The sequence below is a fragment of the Hakea prostrata genome, unplaced genomic scaffold (genome assembly GCF_041222555.1).
Source record: "Hakea prostrata isolate BN-2017 unplaced genomic scaffold, UWA_Hpros_2 contig_85, whole genome shotgun sequence".
Classification (NCBI taxonomy): Eukaryota; Viridiplantae; Streptophyta; class Magnoliopsida; order Proteales; family Proteaceae; genus Hakea; species Hakea prostrata.
The window spans coordinates 119245-143266 of NW_028291204.1; the positions used below are offsets into that span (position 1 = coordinate 119245).

Sequence of the window (24022 nt, forward strand, 5' to 3'; positions counted from 1 at the left end):
AATCTTTTGACTCATGTAACCAAATAGACCCTTAAATAATCCCAAACTTCAACATCTGCAAATTGTAAAAATAATAATTCATTAAAAATTTACTTTAAAAAAATTATAAAGTAGAACGAGTATGATAATTGCAAAATACCACCTTAGCCAGCAAAAAAAACTTATTCCACTAGAAAACCTACAAACATCACCAAAAAAACACATAGTCAACGGCCCATAAAGAAAACCAGTGAATCATTTACTACTACATCAAGAAGAAAGAATCTATTTATTGTAAATCGATAAATCAATATTGAAAATAAGACTAGCACAAGCGAAACGACACCGTTACCCCCAAACAACGATTAATAGAATTACTTGACGTTATTTTATCATAAACAATAAAAACCAAACTTCTATTCAAAAATTTATTCGAGTAAAACTTAATAAATCTTTTATCATAAAAACAATACTATTACATCAATCGTCATCCACTTAATAGCGAAACACCAGATCTCTCTGCAAAAACACACAAGATAGCATTCCAAAAAAGTAAAAAATATATTCAATAAGAAATTACAGAATAAAACACATTATACCAAGCATAAATAGAAAATGATAGATCAAACGAACGCTCATTAGCGAGAGTAAAATAAAGGAAATTAATAGAACCAAAACATCCTCAAACCCGTATTTCGCATGCCAACATATTTGTATACTCCATCCATGCCAAAACCGGCAATAGTTCTAAAACTACATGCAATAACAAAAGAATAAGTATAAACATATCTACAGATATAATCAAACTCTAATTATAAAAATACACATAACCGTCTAAAATTGAAAAGAACGCCCTATCCAAAATTTTGTCTACAAGTCCATTACAGATGCTCCAACAACGTATGTATAAGAGTCCAAACTCAGCCTATAAAACAAAACCAAAAAATTTAAACAATCCCAAACTAAACGAATTGCTCATAAGCGAACTTAAAAAAAAAGAAACAATTAGGACCAACACAACCTCAAACTCGTATGTCGCTTGCCAACATATTTGTATACTCCATCCATGCCAAAACCGGTAACAGTTCTAAACTACATGCAATAACAAAAGAAGTATAAAATATTCAACAGATAGAATCAAACTCTAATTATAAAAATACACATAATCGTTTAAAAATTGAAAAGAACTCTCTATCCAAAATTTTGTCTATGAGTACATTACAGAAGCTCCAACAACGTATGTATAAGAGTCCAAGCTTATCCTATAGAACAAAAACAAAAAATTTAAACAATCCCAAACTGCAACATCTGCAAACTGTAAAAATAATAATTCATTAAAAATTTATTTTAAAAAAGAATAAAGTGGAACGAGTATGATGATTGCAAAATACCACATTAACCCGTAAAAAAAAACTTATTCCACTTGAAAACCAACAAACCGCCAAAAAAATACATAGCCAACTGCCTATAAAGAAAACCAATGAATCATTTACTACTACATCAAGAAGAAAGAATCCATTTATTTTAAACCGATAAATCAATATTATAAATCAATATTTAAAATAAGATTAGCTCAAGCGAAATGGCGTTATTTTATCATAATAAATCAAAATAAAACTCCTATTCAAAAATTTATTAGAATAAAACTAAATAAATCTTGTATCACTAAAAACCAATACTATTAGATAAATCGTCATCGACTTAATAGCGAAACACCAGATCTCTCTGCAAAAACACATAAGAATGCATACCGAAAAAGTCAAAAATATATTCAATAAGAAATTTCAAATAAAAACCCATTACACCAAGCATAAATAGAAAATGATAGGTCAAACGAATGCTCATAAACGAGACTAAAATAAAGGAAATACATAGAACCAACACATCCTCAATCCATATTTCGCATGCCAACATATTTGTGTACTTCATCCATGCAAAAAATGACAATAGTACCAAAACTATATACAATAACAAAAGAATAAGTATAAAAACATCTACAGATATAATCAATCTCTAATATAAAAATACAAATAACCGTTTAAAAGTTGAAAAGAACTCCCTATCCAAAATTTTGTCTAAGAGTCCATTACAAATGCTCCAACAACGTATGTATAAGAATCCAAACACAGCCTAAAGAACAAAAACAAAAAATTTAAACAATCCCAAACTAAACGAATGCTTAAAAGCAAAACTAAAAAAAAGAAACAAATAGGACGAACACATCGTTAAACCTGTATGTCGCTTGACAACATACTTGTATAATCCATCCATGCCAAATCCAGGAAATGTTCTAAAACTACATGCAATAACAAAAGAAGAAGTATAAAATATTCAACAGATAGATTCAAACTTTAGTTATTAAAATACACATAACCGTTTAAAAATTGAAAAATGCACCATATAAAAATTTTTGAATATGAATCCATTACAGTTGCTCCAACAACGTATGCATAAGAGTCCAAACTCAGCTTAAAGAACAAAAACAAAAAAATTTAAACAATCCCAAACTTCAACATCTGCAAATTGTAAAAAAAATAATTCAATAACAATATATTTTAAGAAATTATAAAGTGGAAAGAGTATGATGATTGCAAAATACCACCTTAGCCCGCCAAAAAAACTTAATCCACCTGGAAAACCAACAAAAAATACATAGTCAATGGCCTATAAAGAAAACCAATGAATCATTTACTACCACATCAAGATGAAAGAATACATTTATTGTAAACAGATAAATCAATGTTGAAAATAAGACTAGCACAAGTGAAACGACAATTTTACCTGCAAACAATCATTAATAAAGTTACTTGGCGTTATTTTATCATAATAAATCAAAATAAAACACTTATTCAAAAATTTATTCAAATAAAACTCAATAAATCTTGTATTACTAAAAAACAATACAGTTACATCAATTGTCGTCCACTTAATATCGAAACACCAGATCTCCCTGCAAAAACACATAAGATGGCATACCGAAGAAGTCAAAAATATATTCAATAAGAAATTCCAAAATAAAAGCACTACACTAAACACAAATAGAAAATGATAGATCAAAGTAACGCTCATAAGCGAGACTAAAATTAAGGAAATAAATAGGACCAACACATCCTCAAACCTATATTTCGCATGCCAACATATCTGTATACTCCATCCATATCAAAACAAGCAATAGTTTTAAAACTACATGCAATAACAAAAGAATAAGTATAAAAACATCTACAGATATAATCAAACTCTAGTTATAAAAAAACACATAACCGTTTAAAAATTGAAAAAACTCCCTATCCAAAATTTTGTCTGAATCCATTACAGATGCTCCAACAACGTATGTATAAGAGTCCAAACTCAGCCTATAGAACAAAAACAAAAAATTTAAACAATCCCAAACTAAACGAATGTTCATAAGCGAACAAAGAAAAAGGAAACAATTAGGACCAACACAACCTCAAACCCCGTATGTCGCTTGCTGACATATTTGTATACTCCATCCATATCAAAGCCAGTAACAGTTCTAAAACTACATGAAATAACAAAAGAAAAAGCATAAAATATTCAACAGATAGAGGATCAAACTCTAATTATAAAAATACACATAACCGTCTTAAAATTGAAAAGAACTCCCTATCCAAAATTTTGTCTATGAGTCCATTACAGATGCTCCAACAACGTATGTATATGAGTCCAAGCTCAACCTAAAGAACAAAAACAAAAATTTAAACAATCCCAAACTTCCACATCTACAAATTGTAAAAATAATAATTCATTAAAAATTTATTTTAAAAAACTATAAAGTGGAACGAGTATGATGATTGCAAAATACAACCTTAGCCCGTAAAAAAAAAAAAAAAAAAACTTATTCCACAAGAAAACCTACAAACCGCCAAAAAAATACATAGTGACCGGCCTATAAAGAAAACCAATAAATCATTTACTACTACATCAAGAAAAAAAGAATCCATTTATTATAATCCGATAAATCAACTTTATAAATCAATATTGAAAATAAGACTAGCACAAGCGAAAAGACACTGTTACCTGCAAACAACGATTAATATTGTTACTTGGCATTATTTTATCATAAACAATCGAAATAAAATGCCAAATCAAAAATTTATTCGAGTAAAACTTAATAGATCTTGTAACACTAAAAAACAATACAATTACATCAATCGTCATCCACTTCATAGCGAAACACCAGATCTCCCAGCAAAAACACACAAGAGGGCATACCGAATAAGTCAAAGATATATTCAGTAAGAAATTCCAAATAAAACCCACCACTCCAAGCATAATTAGAAAATGATAGATCAAACAAACGTTCATAAGCAAGACTAAAATAAAGGAAATAAATAGGACCAACACATATTCAAACCCGTAATTCGCGTGCCAACATATTTGTATACTCCATCCATGCCAAAAATATGTAATAGTTCTAAAACTACATTTGATAACAAAAGAATAAGTATAAAAATATAAATAGTTATAAAAATACAAATAACCGTTTAAAAATTGAGAAAAACTCCCTATCCAAAATTCTGTATATAAGTCCATTACAGATGCTCCAACAACATATGTATAAATGTCCAAGCTCAGCCTGTAGAAAGAAAACAAAAAATTTAAACAATCTCAAACTAAACGAATGTTCATAAGTGAACTAAAACAAAGAAATAATTAGGACCAACACAACCTCAAACCCCCGTATGTCGCGTGCCAACATATTTGTATACTCCATCCATGCCAAAGCCGGTAACAATTCTAAAACTAAATGAAATAAAAAAAGAAGTATAAAATATTCAACAGATAGAATCAAACTCTAGTTATAAAAATAAACATAACCGTTTAAAAATTGTAAAGAACTTCCTATCCAAAATTTTGTCTATGAGTCCATTACATATGCTCCAACAACGTATGTATAAGAGTCCAAACTCAGCCTAAAAAACAAAAATAAAAAATTTAAACAATTCCAAACTTCAACATCTGCAAATTGTAAAAATAATAATTCATTAAAAATTTATTTTAAAAAACTATAAAGTAGAACGAAAATGATGATTGCAAAATACCACCTTAGCCCGACAAAAAAAAACTCATTCAATTAGAAAACCTATAACCGCCAAAAAAATACATAATGAATTGCTTATAAAGAAAACCAAAGAATCATTTACTAGTACATCAAGAAGAACGAATCCATTTATTTTAAACTGATAAATCAATATTGAAAATAAGACTAGCACAAGCGAAACGACACTGTAAACCATTAACAACGATTAATAGAGTTACTTGACGTTATTTTATCATAAACAATTTAAATAAAACGCCAATTCAAAAATTTATTCGAGTAAAACTTAATAAATCTTGTAAAACTAAAAAACAATACAATTACATCAATCGTCATCCACTTAATAACGAAAAACAAGATCTCCCTGCTTTACACACAAGAGGGCATACCAAAGAAATTAAAAATATATTAAATAAAAAATTTCAAACTAAAACCCACCACACCAAGCATAAATAGAAAATGATAGATCAAACAAACGTATATAAGAGAGGCTAAAATAAAGGAAATAAATAGAATCAACACATCCTCAAACCAGTATTACGCGTGCCAACATATTTGTATTCTCCATCAATGCCAAAACCGACAATAGTTCTAAAACTACATTCAATAACAAAAGAATATGTATAAAAATATCAATAGATATAACAAAACTCTAGTTATAAAAATACACATAACCGTTTAAAAATTGAAAAAAAAAACTCTCTATACAAAATTTTGTTTGAGTCCATTACAGATGCTCCAACAACATATGTAAAAGAGTCAAAGTTCAGCCTATAGAACAAAAAAAAAAATTAAAACAATCCCAAACTAAACGAATGCTGATAAGCGAACCTAGAAAAATGAAACAATTAGGACGAAAACAACCTCAAACCCGTATTTCACTTGCAAACATATTTTTATACTCCATCTATGTCAATGCAAATAACAGTTCTAAAACTACATGAAATAAGTATAAAATATTCAACAGATAGAATTAAACTCTAGTTATAAAAATACACATAACTGTTTAAAAATTGAAAAAAACACCCAATACAAAATTTTGTCTATGAGTTCATTACAGATGCTCCAACAATGTATGTTAAGAGTCCAAACTCAGCCTAAAGAACAAAACCAAAAAAATTAAATAATCCCAAACTTTAACATCTTCAAATTGTAAAAATATTAATTCATTAAAAATTTACTTTAAAAAAATTATAAAGTGAAACGAGTATGATGATTGCAAAATACCACTTTAACCCGCAAAAAAAAACTTATTCTACTAGAAAACCTACAAACACCACCAAAAATATATATAGTCAACGGCCCATAAAGAAAACCAATGAATCATTTACTACTACATTAAGAAAAAAGAACCATTTATTGTAAACCCATAAATCAATATTATAAATCAATATTGAAAATAAGACTATCTCAAGCGAAACGACACTGTTACCTGCAAATAACGATTAATAAATTTACTAGGCGTTATTTTATCATAAACAATCAAAATAAAACTCATATTCAAATATTTATTAGATTGAACTAAATAAATCTTGTATCACTAAAAACTAATACTATTACATAAATCGTCATTCACTTAATAACGAAACATCAGATATCTCTAACAAAACACAAAAGATGGCACACCAAAGAAGCCAAAAAAATATTCAATAAGAAATCCAAACTAAAACCCACTACATCAAGCATAAATAGAAAATGATAGATCAAACGAACGCTTATAAGCCAAACTAAAATAAAGGTAATAAATATGACGAACACATCCACAACCCGTATTTCGCGTGCGAATATATTTGTATACTTTATCCATGTCAAAAACGGCAATAGTACTAAAACTACATACAAAAACAAAATAATAAGTATAAAAACATTTATAGGTATTATCAAACTCTAGTTATAAAAATACACATAACCGTTTAAAAATTAAAAAGAACGCCCTATCCAAAATTTTGTCAAAGTCCATTACAGATGCACCGACAACGTATGTATAAGAGTCCAAGCTCAGCCTATAAAACAAAAATAAAAAATTTAAATAATTCCAAACTAAACGAATGTTCATAAACGAAAGTAAAAAAAGGAAACAATTAGGACCAACACAACCTTAAACCCGTAGGTCGCTTGGGAACGTATTTGTATACTCCATCCTTGCAAAAGCCGGTAAATGTTCTAAAACTATATGCAATAACAAAAGAAGAAGAATATTCAACAGATAGAATCAAACTCTAGTTATAAAAATAAACATAACCGTTCAAAATTTGAGAAAAACGCCTTATCCAAAATTTTGTCTATGAGTCCATTACAGATGTTCCAACAACGTATGTATAAGAGTCCAATCTCAACTTATTGAACAAAAACAAAAAATTTAAATAATCTCAAACAAAACGAATGCTTATAAACGAACCTAGAAAAAGGAAACAACTACGACCAACACAACCTCAAACCCGTATGTCGCTTGACAACATATTTGTATACTCCATCCATGCCAAAGCCGGTAATAGTTCTAAAACTACATGAAATAACAAAAGAAGAATTATAGAATACTCAACAGATTGAATCAAACTCTAGTTATAAAAATAAACATAACCGTTAAAAAATTGTAAAGAACTCCCGATCCAAAATTTTGTCTATGAGTCCATTAAATATGCTCCAACAACGTATGTATAAGAGTCCAAGCTCAGCCTATAGCACAAAAACAAAAAATTTAAATAATCCCAAACTAAACGAATGCTTATAAGCGAACTTAAAAAAAGGAAACAATTAGGCCCAACACAACCTCAAACCCGTATGTCGCTTGCCAACATATTTGTATACTGTATCCATGCCAAAACCAGTAACAATTCTAAAACTACATGAAATAACAAAAGAAGAATTATAAAATATTCAACAGATAGAATCAAACTCTAGTTATAAAAATAAACATAATCGTTAAAAAATTGTAAAGAACTCCCGATCCAAAATTTTGTCTATGAGTCCATTAAATGTGCTCCAACAACGTATGTATAAGAGTCCAAGCTCAGCCTATAGTACAAAAACAAAAAATTTAAACAATCCCAAACTAAACGAATGCTCATAAACGAACTTAAAAAAAAAAGAAACAATTAGGCCCAACACAACCTCAAACTCGTATGTCGCTTGCCAACATATTTGTATACTGCATCCATGCCAAAACCAGTAACAATTTTAATCTACATGAAATAAAAAAAAGAAGTATAAAATATTCAACAGATAGAATCAAACTCTAGTTATAAAAATACACATAACTCTTTAAAAATTGTAAAGAACTCCCTATCCAAAATTTTGTCTAAGATTCCATTACGGATGTTCCAACAACGAATGTATAAGAGTCCAAGCTCAATCTAAAGAACAAAAACAAAAAGTTTAAACAATCAAAAACTTCAACATCTACAACTTGTAAAAATAATAATTCATTAAAATTTTATTTTAAAAAACTATAAAGTTGAACGAGTATGATGATTGCAAAATACCACCTTAAGCTGTAAAAAAAACTTATTCCACTAGAAAACCTATAAATCGCCAAAACAATAAATTGTTAACTGCCTGTAGAGAAAACCAATTAATCATTTACTACTACATCAAGAAAAATAATCCATTCATTGTAAACCAATAAATCAATATAAATCAATATTAAAAATAAGACTAGCACAAACGAAGCAACACTGTTACCTGCAAAAAACGATTAATAGAGCTATTTGGCGTTATTTTTTTTCATAAACAATCAAAATAAAACGTCAATTCAAAAATTTATTCGAGTAAAACTTATTAAATCTTGTAACACTAAAAAACAATACAATTGCATCAATCGTCATCCACTTAATAGCGAAACACCAGATCTCCTTGTAAAAACACACAAGAAGGCGTACCAAAGAAGTCAAAAATATATTCAATAAAAAATTCTGAACTAAAACCCACCACACCAAGCATAAATAAAAAATGATAGATCAAACGAACGTTCATAAGCGAGACTAAAATAAATGATAATAAATAGAACCAACATATTCTCAAAATCGTATTAGGCGTGCCAACATATTTGTAACTCCATCCATGTAAAAACCGGCAATAGTTCTAAAACTACATTCAATAACAAAAGAATATGTATAAAAACATCAACAGATATAAACAAACTCTAGTTATGAAAATACACAAAACCGTTTAAAATTTGAAAAGAACTCCCTATACAAAATTTTGTCTCAGTCTATTACAGATGCTCCAACAACGTATGTTAAGAGTCCAAGCTCAACCTATAAAACTAACACAAAAAATTTAAACAATCCCAAACTAAACGAATGCTCATAAGCGAACCTAGAAAAAGGAAACAATTAGGATCAACACAACCTCAAACCCCCGTATGTCACTTGTCAACATATTTGTATACTCCATCCATGTCAAAGCCAGTAACAGTTCTAAAACTACATGAAATAACAAAAGAAAAAGTATAAAATATTCAACAGTTAGAATCAAACTCTAGTTATAAAAATACACATAACCGTTTAAAAATTGTAAAGAACTCCATATCCAAAATTTTGTCTATGAGTCCATTACAGATGCCCCAACAACGTATGTATAAAAGTTCAAGCTCAGCCTAAAGAACAAAAACAAAAATTTAAACAATCCCAAACTTCAACATATACAAATTGTAAAAATAATAATTCATTAAAAAATTATTTTAAAAAACTATAAAGTTGAACGAGTATGAAGATTGCAAAATACCACTTTAGCCCGTAAAAAAAAAGTTATTCCACTGGAAAACCTACAAACCGCCAAAAAAATAATAGTGACTGGCCTATAGAGAAAACCAATGAATCATTTACTACTACATCAAGAAGAAAGAATCCATTTATTATAAACCGATAAATCAATATTAAAAAACGATGTTGAAAATAAGACTAGCACAAGCGAAACGACACTGTTACCTGCAAACAACGATTAAAAAAGTTATTTGGCGTTATTTTATTATAATAAATCAAGATAAAACTTCTATTCAAAAATTTATTCGAGTAAAACTTAATAAATCTTGTATCACTAAAATGCAATAAAATTACAACAATCGTCATCCACTTAATAACGAAACACCAGATCTCCCTGCAAAAAAAAACACAAGATGGCATACGGAAGAAGTCAAAAATATATTCAATAAGAAAATAAAAAATTTAAACAATCCCAAACTAAACGAATGCTCATAAATGAACCTAAAAAAGTAAACAATTAGGACCAACACAACCTCAAACCCGTAGGTCGCTTGGGAACATATTTGTATACTCCATCCATGCCAAAGTCGGTAAATGTTCTAAAACTACATACAATAACAAAATAATAATAAGTATAAATACATCTACAGATATAATCAAACTCTAGTTATAAAAATACACATAACCGTTTCAAAATTTAAAAGAACTCCCTATCCAAAATTTTGTCTGAGTCCATTACAGATGCTCCAACAACGTATGTATAAGAGTCCAAGCTTAGCCAATAAAACAAAAACAAAAAATTTAAACAATCCCAAACTAAACGAATGCTTATAAGCAAACCTAGAAAAAGGAAACAATTAGGACCAACACAACCTCAAACCCTTATGTCGTTTGCCAACATATTCATATACTCCATCCATACCAAAACCGGTAAGAATTCTAAAACTACATGAAATAACAAAAGAAGTATAAAATATTCTACAGATAGAATCAAACTATAGTTATAAAAATACACATAACCGTTTAAAAATTGAAAAGAACACCCTATCCAAAATTTTGTCTATGAGTCCATTACATATCTTCAACAACGTATGTATAAGAGTCCAAGCTCAACCTAAAGAACAAAATAAAAAAATTTAAACAATCCCAAACTTCAACATTTGTATATTGTAATAATAATTCATTAAAAATTTAATTTAAAATTTATAAAGAGGAAGGAGTATGATGATTACAAAATACCGCCTTAGCCCGTCCAAAAAGTTTATCCCACTAGAAAACCTACAAACCGCTAATAAAGTAAATGGTGAATGGCCCATAGTTACTATTGCATTAAAAAGAAAGAATCTACTTATTGTAACACCCATAAATAAATATTATAATTGAATATTAAAAATAAAGACTAGCTCAGGGCAAACAACACCGTTTACCTGCAAACAACCATTAATAGAGCTACTTGATGTTACTTTATCGTAAATAATCAAAAGAAACCTCATATTCAAAATTTACTGGAATAGAACTTCAAAAATTTTATCACTCAATAACAATACTATTACATCAATCGTCATTCACTTAATAGCGAAACATCAGATCTCTTTGAAGAAACACACAAGATGGCATACCAAAGAAGTAAAAAATATATCTAATTAGAAATTGCAAACAACCCACTACACCAAGAAAAAATAGAAAATCATATATTAAACGAAGACACATGAGGGAAACAAAAAAAAGGAAACAAACAAGACCAACACATTCTCAAACCCGTACGTCACTTGCCAACATATTTGTATACTCCATCCAAGCCAAAACCGGCAGCAGTTCTAAAACTACATGCAATAAAAAAAGAAGTATAAAAACATCAACAGATGTAATCAAACTCATGTATAAGAGTCCATGCTCAACCTGAAGAACAAAACTTTAAACAATCCCAAACTTCAACATTTGCAAATTGTAAAAATAATTCATTTAAATTTAATTAAAAAAATTATAAAAAAAAACGAGTATGATGATTGCAAAATACTGCCTTAGCACGTTAAAAAATAATTTAAATAGAAAACCTACAAACCACCAAAAAAATACATAGTCAATGACCCATAGAGAAAACATGTGAATCATTTACTACTATATTAAGAAGAAAATATCCACTTATTGCAAACCCATAAATCAATATTGAAAATAAGGCTAGTATAGGCCAAACAATACTGCTACCTGCACAACGATTAATATAGTTAGTTGACGTTATTTCTATCATAAACAATCAAAATAAAACTCTTATCCAAAAATTTATTGGAATAAAAGTTAATAAATCTTGTATCACTAAAAAATAATAGTATTACATCAATCGTCATCCACTTAATAGCGAAACACCATATCTCTCTGCAAAAACAAACAAACTGGCATACCGAAGAAATCAATACATTCAATAAGAAATTCCAAACGAAACACACTACACCAAGCAAAAATAGAAAATGATAGATTAAACGAACGATCATCAGAGAAACTAAAATAAAGGAAACAAATAGAACCAACACATCATCAAACTCGTATGTTGCTTGCCAACATATTTGTATACTCCATCCATGCTAAAACCGGCAACAGTTCAAAAACTACATGCAATAACAAAAGAAGAAGTATAAAAACATCAATAGATGAAATCAAACTCAGGTTATAAAAATACACATAACCGTTTAAAAATTGAAAAGAACTCCCTATCTAAAATTTTGTTTATGAGTCCATTATAGATGCTCTAACAACGTATGTATAAGAGTCCAAGCTCAACCCGAAGAACAAAAAAAAATTTAAACAATCGAAACTTCAATATCTTGCAAATTGTAAAATTAATTCAGTGATAATTTAATTAAAAATTAAAAAATTATAAAGAGGAACAATATGATGATTACAAAATACCGTTTTAGCCCGTAAAATTTTTTTTTTTATTCCACTAGAAAACCTATAAAACGCCAAAAAAATACATAATAACCCATAGAGAAAATCTGTGAATCATTTACAACTGCATCAAGAAGAAAGAATCCACTTATTGTAAACTTATAAATCAATATTATACATCAATATTGAAAATAAGACTAGCACAAGCCAAACAGCACTGTTACTGGCAAACAACGATTAATAGAATTACTTGACGTTATTTTATCATAAACAATCAAAATAAAACTCTTATTCAAAAATTTATTGGAATAAAACTTAATAAATCTCGTATTACTCAAAAACAATATTATTACATCAATCGTCATCCACTTAATAGCAAAACACCAAATCTCTCTGCAAAAACAAACACACTGCATATCGAAGAAGTCAAAAAAATATTCAATAAGAAATTCCAAAATAAAACACACTACACCAAGCAAAAATAGAAAATGATAGATTAAACGAACGCTCATCCGAGAAAACTAAAAGAAAGGAAACAAATAGGACCAACACATCCTCAAACCCATATGTCGCTTGCCAGCATATTTGTATACTCCATCCATGCCAAAACCGGCAACAGTTCTGAAATTACATGCAATAACAAAAGAAGAAGTATGAAAACATCAATTGATGGAATCAAATTCAGGTTATAAAAATACACGTAACCGTTTAAAAATTAAAAATAACTCCCTATCCAAAGTTGTCTATGAGTCCATTACAGATGCTCCAACAACATATGTGTAAGAGTTCAAGCTCAGCCTAAAGAACAAAAACAAAAAATTTAAACAATCCTAAACTTCAATATTTGCAAATTGTAAAAATCATTCATTAAAATTTTAATTAAAAAAATTATAAAGAGGAATGAGTATGATGATTGTAAAATACCACTTTAGCCCCTAAAAAAATTATTTCACTAGAAAACCTACAAACCGCAAAAAAAAATATAGTCAACGGCCTATACAAAAAACATGTGAATCATTTACTACTGCATCAAGAAGAAAGAATCCACTTATTGTAAACCCATAAATTAATATTATAAACCAATATTAAAAAATAAGACTAGCACAAGCCAAACAGCAATATTACCTGCAAACAACGATTAATAGAGTTGATGTTATTTTATCATAAACAATAAAACTAAAACTCCTATTCAAAAATTTATTGGAATAAAACTTAATAAATCTTGTATCACTCAGAAACAATATTATTACATCAATCGCCATCCACTTAATAGCGAAACATCAGATCTCTCTACAAAAACACACAACATAGCATATTGAAGAAAGTCAAAAATATATTCAATAAGAAATTCCAAACTAAAACCCACTAAACCAATCAAAAATAGAGAATGATAGATCAAACGAACGCTCATCAGCGAAACTAAAAAAAAGGAAACAAATAAGACCAACACATCCCCAAACCCGTATGTCGCTTGCCAACATATTTGTATACTCCATCAATGCAAAAACCGGCTACAGTTCTAAAACTATATACAATAACAAAAATGTATAAACACATCAATAGATGGAATCAAACTCTAGTTATAAAAATTCACATAATCGTTTAAAATTTGAAAAAAACTCCGTCAAATACATATGCTCCAACGTATGTATAAAAGTCCAAGCTCAGCCTAAAGAACAAAAACAAAAATTTAAGCAATCCCAAACTTCAACAAACTTCAACATTTGAAAATTATAAAAATAATTCATTAAAAATTTAATTAAAGAAAAATTATAAAGAGGAACGAGTATGATGGTTGCAAAATACCGCTTTAACCTGTCAAAAATTTTTTATTCCACTAGAAAACCTACAAACCGCAAAAAAAATACATAGTCAATGGCCCACAGAGAAATATGTGAATCATTTACTACAGCATAAAAAAGAAAGAATCGACTTATTGTTAACCCATAAATCAATATTGAAATAAGACTAACACAGGCCAAATAACATTATTACCTGCAAACAACCATTAATAAAAATACTTGACGTTATTTTATCATACACAATCAAAATAAAACTCTTAGTCAAAAATTTATTGGAATAAAACTTAATAAATCTTGTATCACTCAAAAAAAATACTATTACATTAATCATCATCCACTTAATAGCGAAATACCAGATCTCTTTTAAAAAAAACACAAGATGGCATACCGAAGAAGTCAAAAATATATTCAATAAGAAATTTCAATCTAAAACCCATTACACCAAGCAAAAATAGAAAATTATAGATAAAACAACGTTCATTAGGGAAACTAAAAGAAAGGAAACTAATAGAACCAACACATCTCCAAACCTATATGTCGCTTGCCAACATTTTGTAGGCTCCATCCATGCCAAAATCGACAAGAGTTCTAAATCTAGTAACAAAAGAAGAAGTATTGAATCATCAACAGATAGAATCAAACTCTAATTATAAAATTACACACATATCACCGTTTAAAATTTGAAAGGAACTCCCTATCCAAAATTTTGTATAAGAGTCCAAGCTCAACTAAAGAACAAAAACAAAAAATTTAAACAATCCCAAACTTCAACATCTGCAAATTGTAAAAATAATTCATTAAAAATTTAATTAAAAAATTATAAAGAGGAAGAAGTATGATGATTGCAAAATACCACCTTAGCCCGTCAAAAAACAAATTATCCCACCAGAAAACCTACAAACCGCCAATAAAGTACATGGTCAATGGTCCTTAAAGAAAATCTATGAATCATTTACTACTACATCAAGAAGAAAGAATCTATTTATTATAACACCCATAAATAAATATTAAAAATTAATATTAAAAATAAGACTAGCTTAGGCCAAACAACACCGTTTACCTGCAAACAACCATTAATAGAGTTACTTAACATTATTTTATCGTAAACAATCAAAAGAAAACTCTTATTCAAAACTTTATTGGAATAGAACTTAAAATATCTTATATCAATCAACAACAAAACTATTACATAAATCGTCATCCACTTAATAACGAAACACCAGATCTCTCTACAAAAATACAAAAGATGGCATTCCAAAGAAGTCTATATATCTAATAAGATTCCATACTACAACCCACCACACCAAGCAAAAATAGAAAATGATATATCAAGCAAATGTTCATGAGGGAAACTAAAAGAAAGGAAACAAATATGACTAACACATCCCAAAACCCGTATGTCGCTTGCCAATGTATTTGTAGACTCCTTCCATGCCAAAACCGGCAACAATTTTAAAACTACATGCAGTAACAAAAAAAAGAAATATAGAATCATCAACAAATGGAATCCAACTCTAGCTATAAAAATACACACATAACCGTTTAAAACTTTAAAGGAACTCCCTATCCAAAATTTTGTTTGAGTCAATTACAAATGTTCCAACAATGATGTATAAGAGTTCAAGCTCAACCTAAAGAACAAAAACAAAATATTTAAACAATCCCAAACTTCAACATTTGCATATTGTAAAAATAATTCGTTAAAAATTATAAAGAGGAATAAGTATGATGATTGCAAAATACCACATTAGCTAGTCAAAAAAAATTATCCCAGTAGAAAACCTACGAACTGCCAAAAGAGTACATAATTAACGGCCCTTATAGAAAACCTGTGAATCATTTACTACTGAGTTATAAAAAAGAAATAATCCACTTATTATAACACTCATAAATCAATCAATATTATAAATAAGACTAGCTCAAACCAAACAACACTGTTTACCTGCAAACAACCATTAACAAGGATATTTAATGTTATTTTATTATAAACAATCAAAATAATAATCTTATTCAAAAATTTATTAGAATAGAACTTAAAAAATCTTGCATCAATCAATAACAATACAATTACATCAATCGTCATCCACTTAATAGCAAAACACCGGATCTCTCTGCAAAAACACACAAGATGGCATAGCAAATAAGTCAATATATATCCAATAAGATTCCAAACTACAAATCACTACACCAAACAAAAATAGAAAATGATATATCGAACGAAGGCTCATGAGGGAAACTAAAAGAAAGGAAGCAAATGGGTCCAACACATCCTCAAACTCGTATATCGCTTGCCAACATATTGGTACACTCCATTCATGCCAAAACCAACAATGTATGTATAAGAGTTCAAGCTCAACCTAAAGAACAAAAACAAAAGATTTAAACAATCCCAAACTTCAACATTTGCAAATTGTAAAATAATTCATTAAAAATTTAATTAAAAAAATTATAAAGAGGAATGAGTATGATTGCAAAATACCGCCTTAGCCAGTCAATTTTTTTTTTTATCCTAGTAGAAAACCTACAAACCGCCAAAAGAGTACATAGTCAATGACCCTTACAGAAAACTTGTGAATATGTACGTGAGTAACGTAGTAGCAAATGATTCACAGGTTTTCTCTAACACCTATGAAATTTAGTATTCCAACAGAATACTGAAAAAATAAACTCAACAATTAATTAATGATTGACTAAATGATTATTTAATCATAAGAAAATTTCACACAATCTAAAAAAATAAATGAAATTTTCGAGGAAACGACAATATATATGTGAGTTTCCAATGCAAAAACCTTCACTTCAATTTGACTATGCACTCATAAATTATTTGCAATGTTCCATCTTTCTCAACTCATCACTCAAAAAACCATTATAATTAATAATAAAAAAAAACTTAATGATTTACCCCCAATATAATCACAACATGTCCCAAGCATCCAATGAGAACAGATAGAAAATCATATGAAGACATAATGGTAAACAAAATTATAAATTAACATAAAAATTAAGACTAGCTCAGATCAAACAACACTGTTACCTGAAAACAACCATTAATAGAGTTACTTAATATTATTTTATCATAAATAATCAAAATAAAAATCTTATTCAAAAATTTATTAAAATAGAACTTAAAAAATATGGTATCACCCCATAACAATATTATTACATCAACGTGATCCACTTAATAGCAAAACACTAGATCTCTCTGCAAAAACACATAAGATGGCATACTAAAAAAGTAAAAAATATATCTAATAAGAAATTTCAAACTACAACCCACTACACCAAGCAAAAATAAAAAATATTTTTTCAAATTAAGGCTCATGAGGGAACTAAAAGAAAGGAAACAAATAAGACTAACTCAAACCCATATGTCGCTTGCCAACATATTTGTCGACTCTATCCATGCCAAAACCAGCAACAGTTCTAAAACTACATGCAGTAAGTAACAAAAGAAAAAATATAGAATCATCAACACATGGAATCAAACTCTAGTTATAAAAATTTACACATAACCGTTTAAAATTTGAAAGAAACTCTTTATCCAAAATTTTGTTGATGAGTCAATTACAGATTCTCCAACAACGTATGTTTAAGAGTCCAAGCTTTAACCTAAAGAACAAAAAATTCAAACAATCCCAAACTTCAACATCTACAAATTGTAAAAATAACTTATTAAAAAATTATAAAGAGAAATGAGTATGATGATTGCAAAATACCGCCTTAGCCCGTAAAAAAATTATCCCACTGAAAAATTTACAAACCGCCAAAGGAGTACATAGTCAAACATGTGAATCATTTACTATTGCATTAAAAAGAAAGAATCCACTTATTGTAACACCTATAAATTTCATATAACTGTAGTTAACCAATCTAACTACACATCCAATACAAAATTCTAAAGAACACTCTTTTTAAAAATGTGGAGCACTCATGTTTCAAGAACGCTCAACCCATGAAATTTAGTATTCGAACAGAACCCTGAAAAAATAGACTCAGCAATTAATGTTGACTAAATGATTATTTAATCACAAGAAAATTTCACACAATCTCAAAAAATAAAAGAAATTTTCGAGGAAACGACAATGTGTACGTGACTTTCCGATGCAAAACCCTTCACTTCAATTTGACTATGCACTAATTAATTATTTGTAATTTTCCATCTTTCTCCATTCATCACTCAGAAAACCATTACAATTAATAAAAGAGCTGAATGATTTACCCACTAGCACAACCATAACATACATCGCAAGCATCCAATAAGAACAAATAGAAAATCATACAAATACAAATAATAATGGTAAAAAAACACTATATATCAGCGTTAAAATTAAGACCAACTCAAGCCAACCAACATAATTTACTTGCAAACCATTAACAAAGTTACTTAACGGCAGTTTATCATAAAATCCCTCTCTACAAGAACACACACGATTGCACACCAATAAAGTAAAAAACATATCAAATATTAAATTTCAAACAAAAGCCCACTACACCAAACAAAAATCAAGAATGCTATTTCAAACTAAAGCTCATAAGGGAAACTAGAAGAAAAGGAAACAAATAAGACTAATATAGCCTGAAAAGTCATATCTCACTTGCCTACATATTTGTCAACTCGATCCATTCCAAAATAGGCAACAGTTCTAAAACTACAAGCAATAACAAAAGAAAAAGTACATAATCATCAATTGATAGAATCAAATTCAGGTGATAAAAATAAACAAATAGCCGTTTACAATTTGAAAGAAACTCCCGATACCAAATTATATGCTTAAGTTCATTACCAATGCTCTAACAACATATGATTTAAGACTCCAAGCTCAACTTAACGAGCAAAATAATAATAATAATAATAATATAAAAAAATTCAACAACCATTTCCAAACTACCAAATTATTCCACTAAAAAACCTACAAGCCACCAAAGGAATACATAGTCCATGGCCCTTTGAAAAAACCTCTAAATCATTCACTACTGCATCAAGAAGAAAGAATGCATTAATAGAAACAGTGATAAATTTCATAAGACTATGGTTAACCAACGTAACTACACATCCAATCAAAAATTCAAAGGAACTCCCTTTTAAAAATGTGGAGCACTTTCAATTCTAAGAAGGCTCAACGTTTTAAATTCAATATTCCAACAGAACCCTTAAATAAATAAAAACTTAGCAGTTAATAACCGAATAAATGATTAGTAAATCGATAAGGTAGACAACAATATAACTAAAGAACACACAAACAGAAGCAAAATTGAAAAAAAATATATTATCTAGTAAATAGAGGCAATGAAGAATCAATGTGAAACTACGTAACATGACATTAACATATAAACCTGTACAAAAAAAGGGGGGGGGTGGGGAGGGGAACAACTAAAGTTGGATAGTAGTGAAAAGAGGAAGGGAACTTAGAAAAAGGAAACTAGTCAAAAGTAAGTAACTCATTCTCTAAGCCATACGTTAGTTGCCACTACAATTTGTAGATGCCACCCATTCCAACACCTACCCCAATTGAAATACTGCTCCAATAAGAGTCCAAAAAGTAACAAGAATTCATGCATAAAATTTTGTAATCCATCAAGAAATACAAACAGCAAATCAAAATTTGAAAGAAATACCAAGTCATCTTGGACATGTCCATCAAAGATAATCAATAGATAGTCAAGATTTCAAACTCAACCTACAGAGAAAATAGATTCAACAGTTCAGCTCCAATTGCAATGTGCATCACTATGTAAACACCAACAATAATAAGCAAAAAATTGGCCCTCTTGTCCAACAAAGCAATGTAAAACTATATTACAAAAATAAATTAGATGAGCTAAGAAGAACCTAATAACAAATAGAAATTCACATTCTACACCACTTCCCCATTAATAGCATGTTCTAGACACCAAAAAAGGTCTTTCAAAAGAGAAAGGATAAAAAATTCAAACAACACTATAATGTATCCTAAATATTAAGCAATAAAAATAATTACATTATTTAAAAAAAAATTAAGGCAACCTAACTACTTTTTTTGTTTTGGTGGGGGGGGGGGGATATACACATGGTTCTCTAAACATATCATTGAAGTTGTAAAACAATTTTAAACCAAAAAATACATACCATCGTCAAGGAAATTTTTTAAAAAAGGAGATGATTTAGTACACAGGCTTCTAACTCCCTGCCAATGGAAAAAGCTCAATTATAGGGGCTGCAAAGCGAAATCAAATAATTATACTACATACCCACAACAGAGTGATGTCTCCAATTGAGGTCAACAACAACACAAAAAGAACATCAATCACATATGGACAATGATTAATGATTTAATGGTACAATACAGGCATTAGATACTATCCCTACATTGTGATGCTTCTTACCTAAAAGCATTACACTAGCAACTTTCCTTAAAGGAACTACTTAAAAACCAGTTCAAATAGGTAAATTACTTTAACCAGCTCTAGGAAGAAAGAATGTTCCACAACTTAGCCCCAGTATAGTTCCAACCAAAGAAGACACTGATGTGCTAGAGGTATGGGAGTTGAAGTGACGATACAAAATAACCACACCCCAATGCAACAACCACTTCTCTCATTTTCAACAGTATTCAAACCAAGGAAGACACCAACGAACTAGGAACATGGTGTAGAATAAAGAATATGAAAATAGGCATACTCAATTTTTGGACATGTACCTACTTCTTTGTGAGGGACACCAACAGATCCCTGTTGAGAATCAAACAAGCAACGTGAGAATTTGAAGAACCATTAAACCTAGAAACCAAAAGACAATTCTTCAAATCCAAAACTGGTCAGAAGATAAAAAAAATTAAATAGACAGTTTGAGCCACAATTTCAAAAATATTGATTTGCCAAAACACATCAAATCCAATAATCAAACTGACGAAGAAGAAGGTCAGAGAGAGAACTAGTCATTGCAACTTGCAGCATTAACAATAAGTAGTTGGCACCTTTCCTAAATCCATGCATTTCAATTGGGAAAAAGAACAATAGATTCAATACCCCAATAAACTAGTTCAATAATAATTAAAGAAAATATACCCATTAACAGACAAAACTCAAACTTGTAACAAAACCTAACCAATAAGCATTTTGGGCTCCATCATCCAGCTTGAAAGAGAGGGGGGTTCAATAGTACACCAACTTTAGCATCACAAAATTAACCACAAAATCATCTAAGTATTATAGATTACATCCCTACACTATCTAAATGTACATCCGAAGTAACATATGTGAAATCATGTGGAAGCGCCCACAAAATTATATTTAGGTACATGACAACAATAAAAATGCACAATATCTGAACATGAAGAATGGGGAAAATACACTCCTAGATAACGTATAGCCTACAACTAAAAAAAGGGGGAAAAGTATGCTCTAAAGCCCACTACAAAATAAAAATAAAAATTCTCCTCATCAATGCAACTGCACATCCTTCACCCACATGGATACAATAACCAAGCAGCATACTTGGTCGCCTAAAGTATCCCTGCTTGAACATAGATAAAGAATAAAATTGTTTACTAAGCTCTTCAAACCAAAAGGAAATCACATCTTTGATACTTGTAGTCTTGCTCCATGAATCTACACAAAATAAAACCAGCTAATGAAAAATTAGCATGTAGATGTGCACATTTCAAGCTATTCTTATGAATTTGAGAAGCATCTTGATCTTATTACACAACAAGTAGTTAAAAATAATGAGGGCTTGCAAGACAAAGGAGATCTAAGGATTGGCACACCTATTTTCTGTTCATGTCCACTGATTTTAAGGTGATACTGGACAACGCTTCAGTACTTCGACAAGATTAAAAGGCCACCAAGGATAACTCCAACAGGCAAGGATAACTAACCAAAGATAAATCTTACCCAATGACCAAACCAATCTAAAATATCTGCAAATCATGCTGATTGATTATCCATCTCCAATATAAATTCAACTGAAGAGTACCGAAATAAGTTCCAGGTCCTTGAGAAAGAATCATTACACACCCTTAGAGAATATGTATGCACCTTCAACTATTTTCCCAAACAACAATTAGTGTTAAATCACAAGTGGCATGCCTCTATCACCACAATCGAGTACCATACGTCAAACCAATCTCATGTCCCACAGAGCAATAACGCCTCGCACATATCAGAATTCAGAACCTTAGTAACAAAGAGGGGCACCAACATATTATATTTAACAGATTTAGAAGAAACATCGAACCATGTTTTTTCTCCTCATCACAAATTCACTCAAAACCATATCTTCTGATTCACAATAATCCTGAAGAACAAGTGAAATCAACGATCTAATTCGGATTCAAAGGCCATAAACCAGATGAAAATTGCAGAACCGATATAAACTCTTCAAAAACAAAGCTAAACCCAATCAACTTGCATAATGTCGCCTTGCTAAAATTGAAACCTCAGGGACAAATAGAGCACCAAAAGATTATATTCACAGATTGTGAATAAAATCGTTTAGATATGACTAATGATTCCCGTCACAAATATCCAAACAAAACCATGTCAGCGGTTCATAACCAACCTGAAGAAGAAGTAAATTGAAGGATTTTACCCTTATTTAAAGATCATTAAACCAGATAAAATACAAAATAAAATAATAGCTTCAATGATTTAACGATTATTAAGTAAGAGGTAAATCCAATCAACATCTCTTCAGAATTCCTACTAGCATGATCTTCCTGATCCGAAAATTAACAACATTGATGGGAAAGAAGTTGCCATGCCTCAGCTCTGCTCTCCATCAGATCTTATGCATCAATCAAAGAAAGAATAAACAACAAACTATTTCCTCCTCGTCTGTTCCCGTGTCATTTAGAAGGAATTAGACAGCAAACAATCCCTCAAATAACATCAGACCATGCGTGTGAAACCTAGTCATACCCAGCGCCTATATCTTCTGCTCATCAAAGCAGTCGACAAAGAGAAAACTTACAGAAATAAAGACTCCACAATCGGGCAGAGATAACACAGACGATCGCAGAGATAACAGAGATGATCGTAAAAGACCGAAACGCAACGAGAGAAATAAGAAACGCAGACCTCAACAACCTCCCGCAAACACTTGCATTTATACGCGGAGGATTTTTTATCATGGACGGTTCAGATTTTTAGAAGGTGGGAATGATCCGACGGCCAATGTGAACTTTCTATTTCATGCGTTTACGCCAGCGGGATCGTGGCTGTTTGTGGTTCTCCTAGTATCTTTTCGTGGTCAAATTTGTTATTCTACTAAATCTTTTGTTAAAATTTGTAACTCTCCTAATTGCAATTGGAATACCGAAACTTTATTTTTTTATTAAAAGAAAACTTACTTTATTCACTAAAAAAAATAGAAACTTTATCAATCTGGCGGAGACCCCGTTAAGTTTTCTCATAGGAGATAACATCTTTAGGGCCAATGGAGGAGTAGTTGGATGGTTAGGAACCAGACTTCTCAGTGGAGAGGTCATGGGTTTCACTCCTACCGGCGGCATACGTAATATCCCTATCCCTATATATAAAAAGCGCCTTTGTAACCAAAAAAAAAAAAATTCTTTAGGGCCTCTATGGTCATGTGAGAGATTTCAAATCTTTAT

The 24022-nt window shown here is 30.0% G+C and overlaps 1 long non-coding RNA gene across 1 annotated transcript in view; it reads right to left on the reverse strand.

Moving 5' to 3' along the window:
- LOC148998951 (uncharacterized) overlaps positions 1 to 23471 on the reverse strand; it is a 30967-nt gene extending 7496 nt beyond the window's left edge. Inside the window, exon 1 of the long non-coding RNA XR_016171078.1 lies at positions 143 to 23471. This is a non-coding gene — a long non-coding RNA (uncharacterized LOC148998951). The remainder of the gene's footprint in view (positions 1 to 142) is intronic.
- Between the last annotated feature and the right edge of the window lie 551 nt (positions 23472 to 24022).